We start from the raw sequence: 13258 nt of genomic DNA, 5'->3' as shown, positions 1-13258 counted from the left end.
CGCCCGGCTAGTTTTTTTTTTGTATTTTTAGTAGAGACGGGGTTTCACCGTGTTAGCCAGGATGGTCTCGATCTCCTGACCTCGTGATCCGCCCGTCTCGGCCTCCCAAAGTGCTGGGATTACAGGCTTGAGCCACCGCGCCCGGCCTGGACATTTCATATAAATGGAATCATCCAATATATATGGCCTTTTATATCTGACTTCTTTCACTTAGCTTTCATGTTTTCAGAGTTCATCCATGCCAAGCAAGTATTAGTATTTTACTGCTTTTCTTTTCTTTTCTTTTCTTTTTTTTGAGACAGAGTCTCACTCTGTCACCCAGGCTGGAGTACAGTGGCGCTATCTTGGTTCACTGCAACCTCCACCCGCTGGGTTCAAGCAGTTCTTCTGCTTCAGCCTCCCAAGTAACTGAGATTACAGGCGCTGCCACAAAGCCCGGATAATTTTTGTATTTTTAGTAGAGATGGGGTTCCACCATCTTGGCCAGGCTGGTCTTGAACTCCTGACCTCGTGAGCCACCATGCTCGGCCATATTTTACTCCTTTTTTATGGCCCAAAATATTCCATTGCATGGATATATAGCACAATTGGTTTATTTCTCAGTGGTGGACATTTGGGTTATTTCTGCCTTTGGGTTATGAGAACTGCTGCTTTGAACATTTGTTTCATTTTTTTTGTAGATGTGTACATGTGTTTTCAGTTCTCTTGATTGTATACCTAGGAGTGGGATTGCTGGGTCATATGGTAACTGTGTGTTTAACAATTTGAGGAGCTGAACTGTTTTCCAAAGTGACTGCACTGTTTTACAGTCTGTGTCTTATTGTTTCTTAATATAGTTGTTGACTAGTCCAGTGAAAGAATGTGTTGTCACATATACATCCCTACAGAAAAAATCATTTAGCTCCAGAGTTAGGAATTTTAGTATGCTATTTCCCACCTTTGGTTATTTAAAGAAAAAGACTTAAATTTAAGATGAGTTCAGGAAAGCTCATGAGGTTTTTTGAGTCTGACCACTCTCTTGGAATGGTAACTATTATAGATACCAATAGGTACCTTGGCAATACCTCTAATTCTGACTTTACATATGCTCCTTGTTTACTCTAAAAATTTTATCTGTTGAATGTTTGGACGCAAATAACAGAACAGAGAGCCCAAATGGCTTAAGTGATTCCAATACAGTAGCTGAAAAATCCAGGTAAAACTGGCTTCAGCCAAGACTTGATCCTCCACACTGACTAGGACAGCGTTCCTGGGAGGCTTAAATGGAAGTCCCCGAACCAAATCTTGGCCCTGATTGATCTGCCTTGGCTGTGTGCTTGTTTTTGGTCGCAGTAAGCTGGAGCTGGAAGTGAATACAGTCCAAATCAGGGTTCTCCTAGGAGAGGAAGGAAGAATGTATGCTGCAGAAGTATCCAACAAGGGTGCACTACAGAGTCACACCTCTCTTGTAGAGCTGATAAGGAAATAATAAATACACATTCCCTGCACTCGAGCCTGTATCTGATAAGCTACTGAATTCAGATAGCCCATCTTTCAGGAGACCAATTCTTTTTCTAGCCTTTCGTAAGGATCCTTTATATGTCTACGTCCTTTTATTCTTTCTTGTTTTGGTAAACCTTGTTATAGTTTTGTTTAAGACAGTTCCTTTGTTTTAAGTAGTAAATGTGGGCTGTGTTTATAATCACTGTGTCTGAATTTTATTTTATTTTATTTTATTTTTTTGAGAGAAGTCTTGCTCAGTCGCCCAGGCTAGAGTGCAGTGGTGTGATCTCGTTTCACTGCAACCTCCGCCTCCTGGGTGGGTTCAAGTGACTCTTCTGCCTCAGCCTCCCAGTAGCTGGGATTTCAGGCACCTATCAACACACTGGGATAGTAGAGACTATACCATTTTGATATTGTCAGAATTTAGGCACTAGTCGTGTGTGTGTGTGTATATATATAACAGCTACAGGAAAGGTAGGAAATGCGTTATTTTAAAAATCAGGATTATTTTACCAAAAAGGAGGGAGAGAATAAATGTTGAAAGTAAGTTTGCAGTCTCTGCCATATTATAGTTTTTGTTTTTTCCTTGTTAGGTGGGTGTTTTTAATTGCCTATTAAATTGTGGTAGTTGAAGTTATCTATTGACTTATAGGAATCACATTCCCTTCTGATAATAAATGGAAGGTTGCTGTATGATGTAAAGAGTAAGTACAAATACAGTGCTAAAAAGCATTATAGAAAATTCAGAAATCTTCAGTGCCTTCAAATGCAGCTAAATACCAATTTGGATTCAGGAAGAACTAAGATTTTAATATCATGTATTTCAGTTAATTGAAGACTGTTGATTTAACATTATTTTTGTACCACCAATAAAAAAAATGCTGCCAGTTATAAAATGCGCTCCAATTTCAGAGTTGTTAAAATGTGAGGAAAGTACGTCTTTGACAATATTAACCTTTTTCATGTCTGCCTTTTGTCTCTTCACATTTCTCTCTAGCCAGTTGAAGGGACAGTTACTGCTTGTGATTGAGAACTGTTTGGTCAAATGCGGATAAACTAGGCAAAAATAATACACCGTATTAAAAATATAGCTAGCACCTATTAACATCAGATATACAGCCAGTTAGTCTTTCCTTATAAATCTGAGCTAACAAGTTACATTAAAATATTACTGCTCTGTATCAGTTATCTATTATCTATTGCTATAAAACAGACTACCTCAAAACCTAGTAGCTTAATGTCACCATTTTGAAATTTTTATTGACATAATTATAGATTCACATGCAGTTATTAAAAATAAAAACAATGCAGAGAGATCTCATGTTCTCTTTGCCTAGTTTCTCCCAATGGGCAGCATTTTGTAAAACTCTTAACAATACAACCAGGATATTAGCATTGATACAACCTATTTATCTTATTCAGATACCCCTGGTTACTTGCACTCATATATGCACGTGTGCATGCACACGTATGTGCATGTTAAGTTGTGTACAGTTTTATCACCTGCCTATGTTTCTATGTGCACCACCACAGTCAAGATGGTGAAGGGAACTAACACTGGAAGTATCCCCTGGGTTGCCCTTTTGTAAGCATATCCCACACCTTCCTGGTGCTAACCCTCCATTCTCACTCTGGTCCCTGACCCCTGGCAGCCACTAATCTGTTTACCATTTTAAAGTTTTGTCCATCCAGAAGTGTTATATTTGCTCATGATTCTTCGGATCTGCATTTGGGCAGGGCTCATTTGGGATGGTTTGTCTTTGTCCCGTGTGGTGTCTGCCGGACTCTACCAGCACTGAAGGATTCAGGATGGTCTCATTCACATTCTTAGAGCCTTGGTACTGGCTTTTGGTTGAGGTGTCTAAGTGCTCCTCCCCACAACTTCTCTCATGTAGTTGTCTTCTGCTGGGCTTCTTTCTTTGTGTGGCCTCTTTCCAACAGGAGAGCCTGGACTTCCTTACATGCCAGCTTCAGGTGCCAAGAAGTCAAAAGTAGAGCCTGCTAGATCACTTTTCAATCTAGGCCTAAAACTGGCACAGCCTGCTTTCTGTAGCAGTCTTTTGGTTGGCGAAAGTTGTAAGGATAGACCAGATTCAGGGGAGGGGAAATAGACCCCCCTTCTTGGTGGGAAGAGTAGCAGATACATGCAGAGATGAGAGGCATTCTTGGTGGCCAGCTTTACAGACAATGTGGTGCACACTCCAAAGTTACAGAAATGGTGGCACATGGATCTGCTTGGATTTGTTGTAAATGCTCCCTTACTTCAATTTTGAAATGTGAATTCGTTTGAATTCCATAAAAAGTACAAAGGAGAATGTGATATGGTTACATAGTTTTCTGTTGCTAATGCCCATTTCAGATAGAACAGTTCTGTTGCAAGGAAACTTGCCAGAATTTAAGTTATCAACCAAATCTAAGGATTCCCAAGAGGCCTGTGGTATTTGCAGAACAAGTGGTTGCTTGAAGTGGCTGTTAAGATGTTAGGAATGGTTCACCTCTCTCTCGTTTTCCCAGGCTAGCTGTTTCTTGTGATCCTAAAATAGCAGGGGCTTGTATACATAGTGCCAGAATTCTATAATACTGACTTGGAGAGACCACACAGATTTCTGTCTTTACATTAAGCTTTTTACATCAAGGCGTAAGGATATTGTTGTTCAAGATACTATTAACATAGAAGAGATATTTTAGGAGGGAGAAGAGTTTTTCCACCAAGGAAATGAAACCAGTAAAACATTTTAAGATTTTTCTGACTATAAAATGTTAAACTTCCTTCATTTTGTTGTAAGAGTGATAGCATAGTGGGTCAGAGGATAGATCTTACATTTCATTTTCAGAATTATTCATCATCTATAACTATATGTATAACATCATACATAGATGTATAACATCTATGACTAACGAATAAGCTTGCCTAGATTTCTGGAAGGAGAGATAACTAAAGAACTATTGCTTAGCAAGGGCTACATGCTTAGAGAGTATTTCATAAATCATGAGGATGGTTAAGGGTAGGTGTGGTTTCAAAAATAAAGGCCGGGCGCGGTGGCTCAAGCCTGTAATCCCAGCACTTTGGGAGGCCGAGACGGGCGGATCACGAGGTCAGGAGATCGAGACCATCCTGGCTAACATGGTGAAACCCCGTCTCTACTAAAAAAATACAAAAAAAACTAGCCGGGCGAGGTGGTGGGCGCCTGTAGTCCCAGCTACTTGGGAAGCTGAGGCAGGAGAATGGCGGGAACCCGGGAGGCGGAGCTTGCAGTGAGCTGAGATCCGGCCACTGCACTCCAGCCTGGGCGACAGAGCAAGACTCCGTCTCAAAAAAAATAAAAATAAATAAAATAAAATAAAATAAAATGCATTTTTCACTCTGAGTTTAGAATTATATGATTATATGTTATTTGGCTAAGCTTCCTTCCTGCCTTCCTTTCTGAGTGATAACTGATTTTACAGACATTTAGTATGCACTGTCGATCTGTGGAGCATATTGTTAGATATCATTAAAAGGAAGTTAGAACAGGGTCCCTATTTTCCGGGAGACTGTGGTCTAACAGGACAAATAAGATGTATGCAGAGAGCTAATGTAATACCAAGGTGATTAACAGAAGAGTTTCAAAATGAGGCAAGAATGTTACAACAAACTAAGCTTCCTGAACCACATTTTTCACCCCTATAGAATAGATTTGTACTATTTTTCTTCCATCTCTAAAGTATTAACAGTTCAGAAATGTATGTTTCAATTGTTAGTTGGAGGGTTAGTTTTTATAAGATGTATCAGATTCCATGTGATGATTTGAAAGATTAATTATTGTATAGTTTTGGCACATTTTACCTACTATGTGCACACAGTTATGAACACTTGTTTTATTGTTAATGAAAAGAGTACAGAAAGGGAAACACAAAAGGTTACTTTTAGCTCTGGTTAAACTAGAGTAGTATAGGACCTTCATTTACTGGTTTTCATACTAATGGTGAAAGTAGCACAGCTGGTCTCTGTTCACTAAGAAAGAAAAGGAGAATGAGTGTAAGACTGCAGAAGGAGTATTAACCGTGACGGGAAAGGAAATGCCTTCCTTTGTTTTAGCAAAGATTTGTAACATTTGCTTAGTTGGCAGCATCCATGGTTCTCCTCTGCTTCCCACCTCCCGAATATGAAGGTGTTTACATGGAACCTATTCATGGCCTGTCTCTCTTCTGGGCAGTCTCTCAAAGGGTACTTCAGAAGGCAGAGTCCCCATTAACCACCCCTACTCAGAGCCCACTCCAACCCCTGTTGGAGACAACCTAACAGACTTCATGGACCACTGATCGCACTTCACCACTCCATTGCCCATTTGTTAGCCACGGGCATGGTTGGCTTGGAACTGGTTAGCACATGATTGTGCTGCAGGGTCAGGCAGCTACAAGGAGTAAAAATGAACTGAAAGATTCTCATTCTATCTCAGTTGTCTGTTATAAACTGAATACTTAAAATTCCATCTGTGGTGGTTTCCTTTTTTCTGTATTCAGCAGAGGTGGTTAACATAAAAGTAGTTCTGTGAACTTGTTGGCTAGGAAGAACTTACAGGCCAAATACTGTAATTTCAGGACATGATACTATGTCTCTCACAAGTTTGCTTCATAAGGATTAAAGTAGAGCACACGTGAAAGTGTGTCACCCTGTATGCATGCTTATTCTCAAAGGTCAGTACTGCGCAGACTCACAGTCAGCTTCACGTGTGTATGTCAAGATGAGATCTCAGTTTTGAGCTATAGCACCACATTTGCAGCCTACTTCAGTTATGTAAATTAAAAATGGATCTCACCACTTAAATATTCCTCTGTCACTTGAAACTCAACACACACACACACTTTAAAACTCAACAACTCTCCTTTTTTCTCCCTACTTGTATGCATCTGTTTTTCCTCCTTTCTTTCTCTTTTCCCTTTCTTTCCTTTTTTTTTTTTTTTTGGAGAGATGGAGTCTCACTATGTTGCCCAGGCTGGTCTCCAACTCCTGGCCTCATGTGATCCTCCCACTTCAACTTCCCAGAGGGCTGGAATTATAGGCATGAGCCACTGCGTCTGGCTTGTTTCATGTTTTTATTACCCTGCTTCCATCCTCTCATTTACCCAGCTTCATTCCTACATGTCTCTTGCTCCTCATACTAAGTCATTCCCAAATGCTGTCCATCCTGCTTGTTAAAATGTTTCTGGTATCTGCCTTGATTCAGACATTCTTCCTAGAACATTATATTAGTTTCCTATCTAGACTGTCTCCTTTTTAAGGCCTGCCACAGACATTTAACCTCTCTGGACAACCTTGTTTTCCTCTATTCCCTTTCTGGTACCCATGCTCCAAGTAAGCTCCAAGTACTTAACACATGCCCCACACTTCTTTGCCATTATGCCATCGTTCTTATTGTACCCTTTGCTTCTGAATCTTGTTCCCCCTGATCGATCTCACATTTTCAGATCCTGCTTATTCTTCAAGAATAATTCGAATTTTACCTCTTCAGAAGGGGCTAATTTGACCTCCACTGTTGGAAGCAATCTCTTCTTCCTCTGAACTCCGATAGCTCTTATGTTCCTTTATTGAAATTTAGATTTCTTTGTAGTGCATTTAAAGTTATATTATGCACATCTTATTACTTAGATTGTAATCTTGACTCAGAAGCAGTGAGTTATCACCAGATCCCCATAATGCTGATGTGGTGCCTAAAATAGTCTCTTTTACTTTGAAAGTGCTCAGTAAAACGTTTATCTAACACACTGGCTGTTTTTAAAGAGTCTTCCTGTGCAACTCAAATCTCTGATATTAAACTACAGTATGGAAACAGGCCTCCTGTATAGTATAGTGAGCTTTGGACCTGCTGTGAGGGCAACCTTGTGTTTCTTTCTTGGATATAAGGATTTCCAAGTAAAATAAGAAGAATTTCACTTTCATTTCTAAATAGTGTTTTGTTGTTGTTGTTGTTGTTTTTTCAAACAGAGTTTTGCTCTTGTTGCCCAGGCTGGAGTGCGAAGGCGTGATCTCAGCTCACTGCAACCTCTATCTCCTGGGTTCAAGCAATTCTCCTGCCTCAGCCTCCCGAGTAGCTGGGATTACAGGCATGCACCACTATGCCTGGCTAATTTTTTGTATTTTCAGTAGAAACAGGGTTTCTCCATGTTGGTCAGGCTGGTCTTGCACTCCCGACCTCAGGTGATCCGCCTGCCTCGGCCTCCCGAAGTGCTGGGATTACAGGTGTGAGCCACCATGCCCAACCCCAAATGGCTCATTTTCTTTAAGAGGTGGCACACCTGTGTTTTTCTTTCTCTTTTTTTAATATTAGAGTCAGAAAATAATAATATAAGACAAAACCAATCTCTCATAATTCTTGGGGGGATTAATTAAATGTTATACTCCACGGTACACAGCCTAAATGTTGCTTCTTACTTACCTCTAAGGTGTCCTGTTTTTATGGGTAGTAATAATGAAGCTTTATGGATTTCAGTTTCACATTTAAGCTTATGGTCTGTTTTTGCATACAGTGTGAGGTTTTTTGTTTGTTTTGCATATTTATATCCAGTTGTTCAAACACTGTTTGTTGAAAAGACTATTCCTAGTCTGGACCCAGTAGCTCATGCCTCTAATCCCAGAACTTTGGGAGGCTTGAGGCAGGAGGGTCACTTGAGCCCAGGAGCTCAAGACCAGCTTGGGCAACGTAGGGAGACCCCCATGTCTACAAAAAATAAAAAACTTCAGCCAGGAATGGTGGCACATACCTGTAGTCCCAGCAACTCGGGAGGCTGAGGCAGAGGATCTCTTGAACCCAGGAGTTCGAAGCTGCAGTGAGCTGTGATCACACCACTGCACCCCAGCCAAGGCAACAGAGCAAGACTCTATCTCTAAAACAAAAAAGACTGTTTCTTTCCTCTTGGCACTTTTGTTAGAAATTCATTGGTTATAAATTTGTGAATTTCTGGAATCTGTGTTCCAGTGAACACTATGTGTATTCCTCACCAATTCACACTATAAATACTGTAGTTTTATAGTAAGTCTTTAAATCAGTTAATGTGAATCCTCCAACTTTTTTTCCCTAAAATTGTTTTAGCTATTCTCCTTCCTTTGCTTTCATACAAATTGTAGAACTAGCTGATTGATTTCTGCAGAAAGGAATTTTGTAGTTTTCAGTCTCATTGATTTCTGCTCTGTATTCCTTCCTTCCTTCTCTTTGCTTTGAGTTTAATTTGCCTTTTTTTTCTAGTTTTTTTTTTTTAAGGTGAAAACTTAAATCATTGATTTTTAAACCTTTTTTTATTTTCCAATATAATCACTTAATGCTGTAGATTTGCCTCTATAAACATTGCTTTAGCTGCCTTCCACATATTTTGATATGTTTTGTTTTCATCCTCATTCAGTTCAAGATATTTTCTAATTTTCCGTATGATCTCTTATTTGACCCATGGGTTATTTAGAAGTGTGTTTCATTTCCACATATTTGGAGATTTCACAGATTTTGCTTTGGGTGATTTCTGATTTAATTCCACTGTAGTTGGAGAGCATATTTTGTATAATATCAGTCCTTTTAAATTCTCTGAGACTTGGTGGTTCATGCTTGTAATCCCAACACTTTGGGAGGCTGAGACGGGCAGATCACTTGAGGTCAGGAGTTCGAGACCAGCCTGGCCAACATGGCAAAACCCCATCTCTACTAAAAATACAAAAATTAGCTAGGTTTGGTGGTGTGCACTGAAGTCCCAGCTCCTTGGGAGGCTGAGGCAGGAGAATCACTTGAACCCGAGAGGCGGCAAGTGCAGTGAGCCAAGATGGCACCACTGCACTCCAGCCTGGGCGACAGAGTGAGACTCCAAAGTATGTGCTATGGGACATAAGACCTGTTACCTGCTCTAAGAAAAAAGAGGAGGAAAGGATAAATTTTGTGGGAAAATGTATTATGAGCTTCGTGAAGCTCTCTACTTAAGGCCAGAAAAAAGTCAAGTGGTGAAATGCATTGTGCTTAGCTAAGCACTTATCAGACCTACTTGTCCATCACTGCTTTTAGTCATGTAAATCAGTTAAGTTCTTGAAGAGACTTTTGTTCCATAGAATCTGCTTGGGAAACACTAAGAATTTTTCATCGATATTAAAGTTTTCTAGATGTTTGCCTATTGGCACCTTTATGTTTGCTTTAAGGCATTAGCCCAGCCATGACTTCCCTTGTCTTAACCATTTCTTCCCTCTGAGTCACTAAATCCTTAGTGTAACCAAAGCACTTTAAGTCTGGCCTCCTTTAAAGAAGTTGGCCTGCTTTACAAATGAGGATGGATGAGAGCAAGGGGGAACTTGGAATTTAAATATGACCTTAGTGTAAACATGTGTTTATAACATTAGGGAAAAACAGCAACAAAGTTTTTTTCAGGGGGTCGGGGCACATTTGTATTACATGACTGCTGCACGATAAATTGCCTTTTATATTGAGTTGATGAGTGATGGCCATGTCTAACACGCTATAACTAGATTAGTGTACAGATTCTGAAGTCAGTCTGCCCTATAGAATTAAAATAATTTTCTTTACTCTTCTCATTTAATCATTCCTCAGTTGAAGAATTTATAATGATTCCCTTGACCATAGTAACGTTACTTGTTACTAACACTCTACCTACCAGATAATGTTCATTGAGGCTGGGTGGGGTGGCTCATACCTGTAATCCCAGCACTTTGGGAGGCTGAGGTGGGCAGATCACTTGAGGTCAGGAGTTCAAGACCAACCTGGCCAACATGGTGAAACCCCATCTCTACTAAAAATAATTAACCAGGTGTGGTGGCAGATACTTGTAATCGCAGCTGCTCGGAAGTCTGGGGCAGGAGAATCGCTTGAACCAGGGAGGCGGAGATTGCATTGAGCCAAGATTGTGCCAGCCAGTGCACTCTACCCTGGGCAATAGAGCGAGACTCCATCTCGAAAAAGGGAACATTGATTGAGAGCTTAACTCTGTAAGATACATATCATCACCCTCACTTTATAGGTAAGAACATTGTAGACTAGAGAGGCTAACTTGCCCAAGGTCACATGATTTGCAAAGGACAGAGTCAGGATTTGAACCCAGGCCATCTGCTACAGAGGCTGTGATCTTAACTGTTCTGTATCACAAGGCACTTCTCTGTCTGCTCTGCATGTTTCTTCATTCGCCCCATTCTCATTATTGCCTTAGGTGTTGCTCCCTCTCAAGCTGAGCCAATTTGGGGCATTTCCAACTTCTTACTATTATATGTGCCATTTCTTGTGCTTAAATACACCCTTTTTTAAAAACCAGTCTTCTGAGAAACCTTCTGTGGTTTACCTTGCCCAACTCTTGATGTCTTTCTTTGGCATCGTGACTCGTTTCCACAGTGCTTAGTCATTATTCTTTGAAAGGAATTTAGGTCTCTCTCTCTCTCGCTCGCTCGCTCTCTTTTGAGACAGAGTTTCGTTCTTGTTGCCCAGGCTCAAGATTTCGTTTTTCTTCCCCAGCCGAGATGGCAGTGACACAATCTCAGCTCACTACAACCTCCACCTCCCAGGTTCAAGCAATTCTCCTGCCTCAGCCTCCTGAGTAACTGGGATTACAGGTGCCTGCCACCATGCCCGGCTAATTTTTTTTGGTATTTGGTATTTTTGGTAGAGACCGGGTTTCACCATGTTAGCCAGGCTGGTTTCAAACTCCTGACCTCAAGTGATCCGCCCGCCTCGGCCTCCCAAAGTGCTGGGATTACAGGCATGAGCCACCGCGCCCGGCCTTAGGTGTCTCTTTTTATATGTTAACTCAATATAGAGAATTTCTACCTTATGAATTTTATTAAAGTAGGTGATTATTTTATGAAACCAATTCTTGAATTTAAGGACATTTCGGCTTAGGGTACTTTCCAGTCTTGCGTTTTCTTTGAACCTGCTGTACGTAGCTTCTTTACGTCATATTGAATAACCCTGCAGCTTGTTATATGGAGGTGATTGAGACCTGCTGGCATGAGTTTTTCATAAAGTCTCATCTCTGCTTCAGCTTGTTATTACTTACCTGACCTTTCTGGTCTCAGTAGAGAAGGTGTTGTTTCTCTTTCCTAAAGCTAATCCTTTCTCTCTTGTTTTCTCTAGAATCTTGCCCGCATAGTCATTTCCCTCATTTGGTTATCATTAAGCTTTTGCTCTCTAAGAGCTTCTATTTTTTCTGTCTTCGGAATGGCACAGGTACCCCCTGCCATCCTTAAAAACCCGTAAACAAAGCCACTCTATTGACCTTTCACATTGCCATTCAATTTCTCTCCTATATTCTACTGCTCAACTTCTAGAGAAAATGACATAAACTCACTATTCCCACTTTCTCTTCCCCTACAATTCTATTGAAACTGCTGTAGAAGATCGCGTGTAATAATCTCTATTAAAACATGTAATAATCTCATTTCAAATAGCCTACTCTTAACCCTTATGCTCTTCTGCTGATATTAAGAGGAGTAATGTGGTGTAATACAAGCATGGACTGTTGGAGCCATACTGACTGTTCACATTCTGTTTCTGTCACTTTCTATCCATTTAACCTTGGGCAGTTTTCTTGTATGTTGCTGCCCCAGTTTGCTCGGCACATGTACTCAGCATTTAACTCTTTCTTGTATCCCAAAATGATCTTTTCTCAGCTCTCATCTCTCCTTGTAGTAACTCCTAATTTCCATTGAGGCAGCTGTTGAGGAAAATGAAACCAAAGATTTGAGTGCTGAGAGGAAACGTTTTACTATCAAAGAGAGATCCCAATCCAGCATAGAGTGGAGGCTCTGGGAGATGAGGTTTGAGGGAGGAAAAATGGGATAGGTCTTTTAAAGTCAGAAGACAGCAGAGCACCTCAGTTCCGTATTAGGAAGGTAGAGTGTCTGGATGTTGTTGATTGATGGTGCTGTTTGGGCTTGTTTTTAGGTAAACTTTAGGCCAGGTGGAGGTGATCCGCGTCAAGGTTTCTGCCTTAAGTTGTGACCTCTAACTGTCTGTGCTACATACATGAGTGCCTAAATTGGGATTTTAGTGCACAGTCAGGTATCCACCACTGTTAGTAGGCAAGGTAGATAGGTTGGTCTAGGTTTGAGTTTGTCATAACCCATGGAAATTTTGACTCTTGCCGTGATTTCTTTTTTTTTTTTTTCTTTTCTTTTTTTGAGATGGAGTTTCACTCTTGTTGCCCAGGCTGGAGTGCAATGGTGTGATTTCGACTCACCGCAACCTCTGCATCCTGGGTTCAAGCGATTCTCCTGCCTCAGCCTCCCAAGTAGCTGGAATTACAGGCATGCGCCACCACGCCCGGCTAGTTTTGTATTTTTAGTAGAGACAGGGTTTCTCCATGTTGGTCAGGCTGGTGTCAAACTCCCAACCTCAGGTAATCTGCCTGTCTCGGCCTCCCAGAGTGCTGGGATTACAGGCATGAGCCACCGTGCCCGGCCTAACTCTTGCCTTGCTTTCATTCTCTTTGTCCAGTGAGTGTGTCACTGGAGATTGACACACTGGACAAAGAAAGGTCCCATTGGTTCTTTCAAAATATAGTTTGTGACTATAGCACCTCCTCTTTCCACTTCTTACTAACCTAGACTTGGTCACCTTGTGCCTAGATTATCATAAGAACCTTACTTGGTCTCCTTGATTCTAGTCTATTCTGCCCAGTTTATCTACACTGAATATTTCTGCCTGATTAATTTTCCAAAAATATTATTATACAGTCTTAAGATTTTTACTCTACTAGTTGAATAAAAGTAGTGTTTTCAGGTGACGTTAAAACTCCAGCAGCTAAAATCCTGCCAACAAAC

General features: G+C 40.8%; 1 protein-coding gene across 2 annotated transcripts in view; it reads left to right on the top strand.

The window, feature by feature from the left end:
• SPPL3 (signal peptide peptidase like 3) overlaps positions 1-13258 on the top strand; it is a 145822-nt gene that overhangs the window by 62550 nt on the left and 70014 nt on the right. The gene's annotated exons all lie outside the window — the stretch shown is intronic.

The sequence above is a fragment of the Piliocolobus tephrosceles genome, chromosome 10 (assembly GCF_002776525.5).
Source record: "Piliocolobus tephrosceles isolate RC106 chromosome 10, ASM277652v3, whole genome shotgun sequence".
In the NCBI taxonomy this organism is placed as follows: Eukaryota; Metazoa; Chordata; class Mammalia; order Primates; family Cercopithecidae; genus Piliocolobus; species Piliocolobus tephrosceles.
The sequence above is the reverse complement of the archived record's forward strand: the minus strand, read 5'-3'. Positions and strand labels throughout refer to the sequence as shown.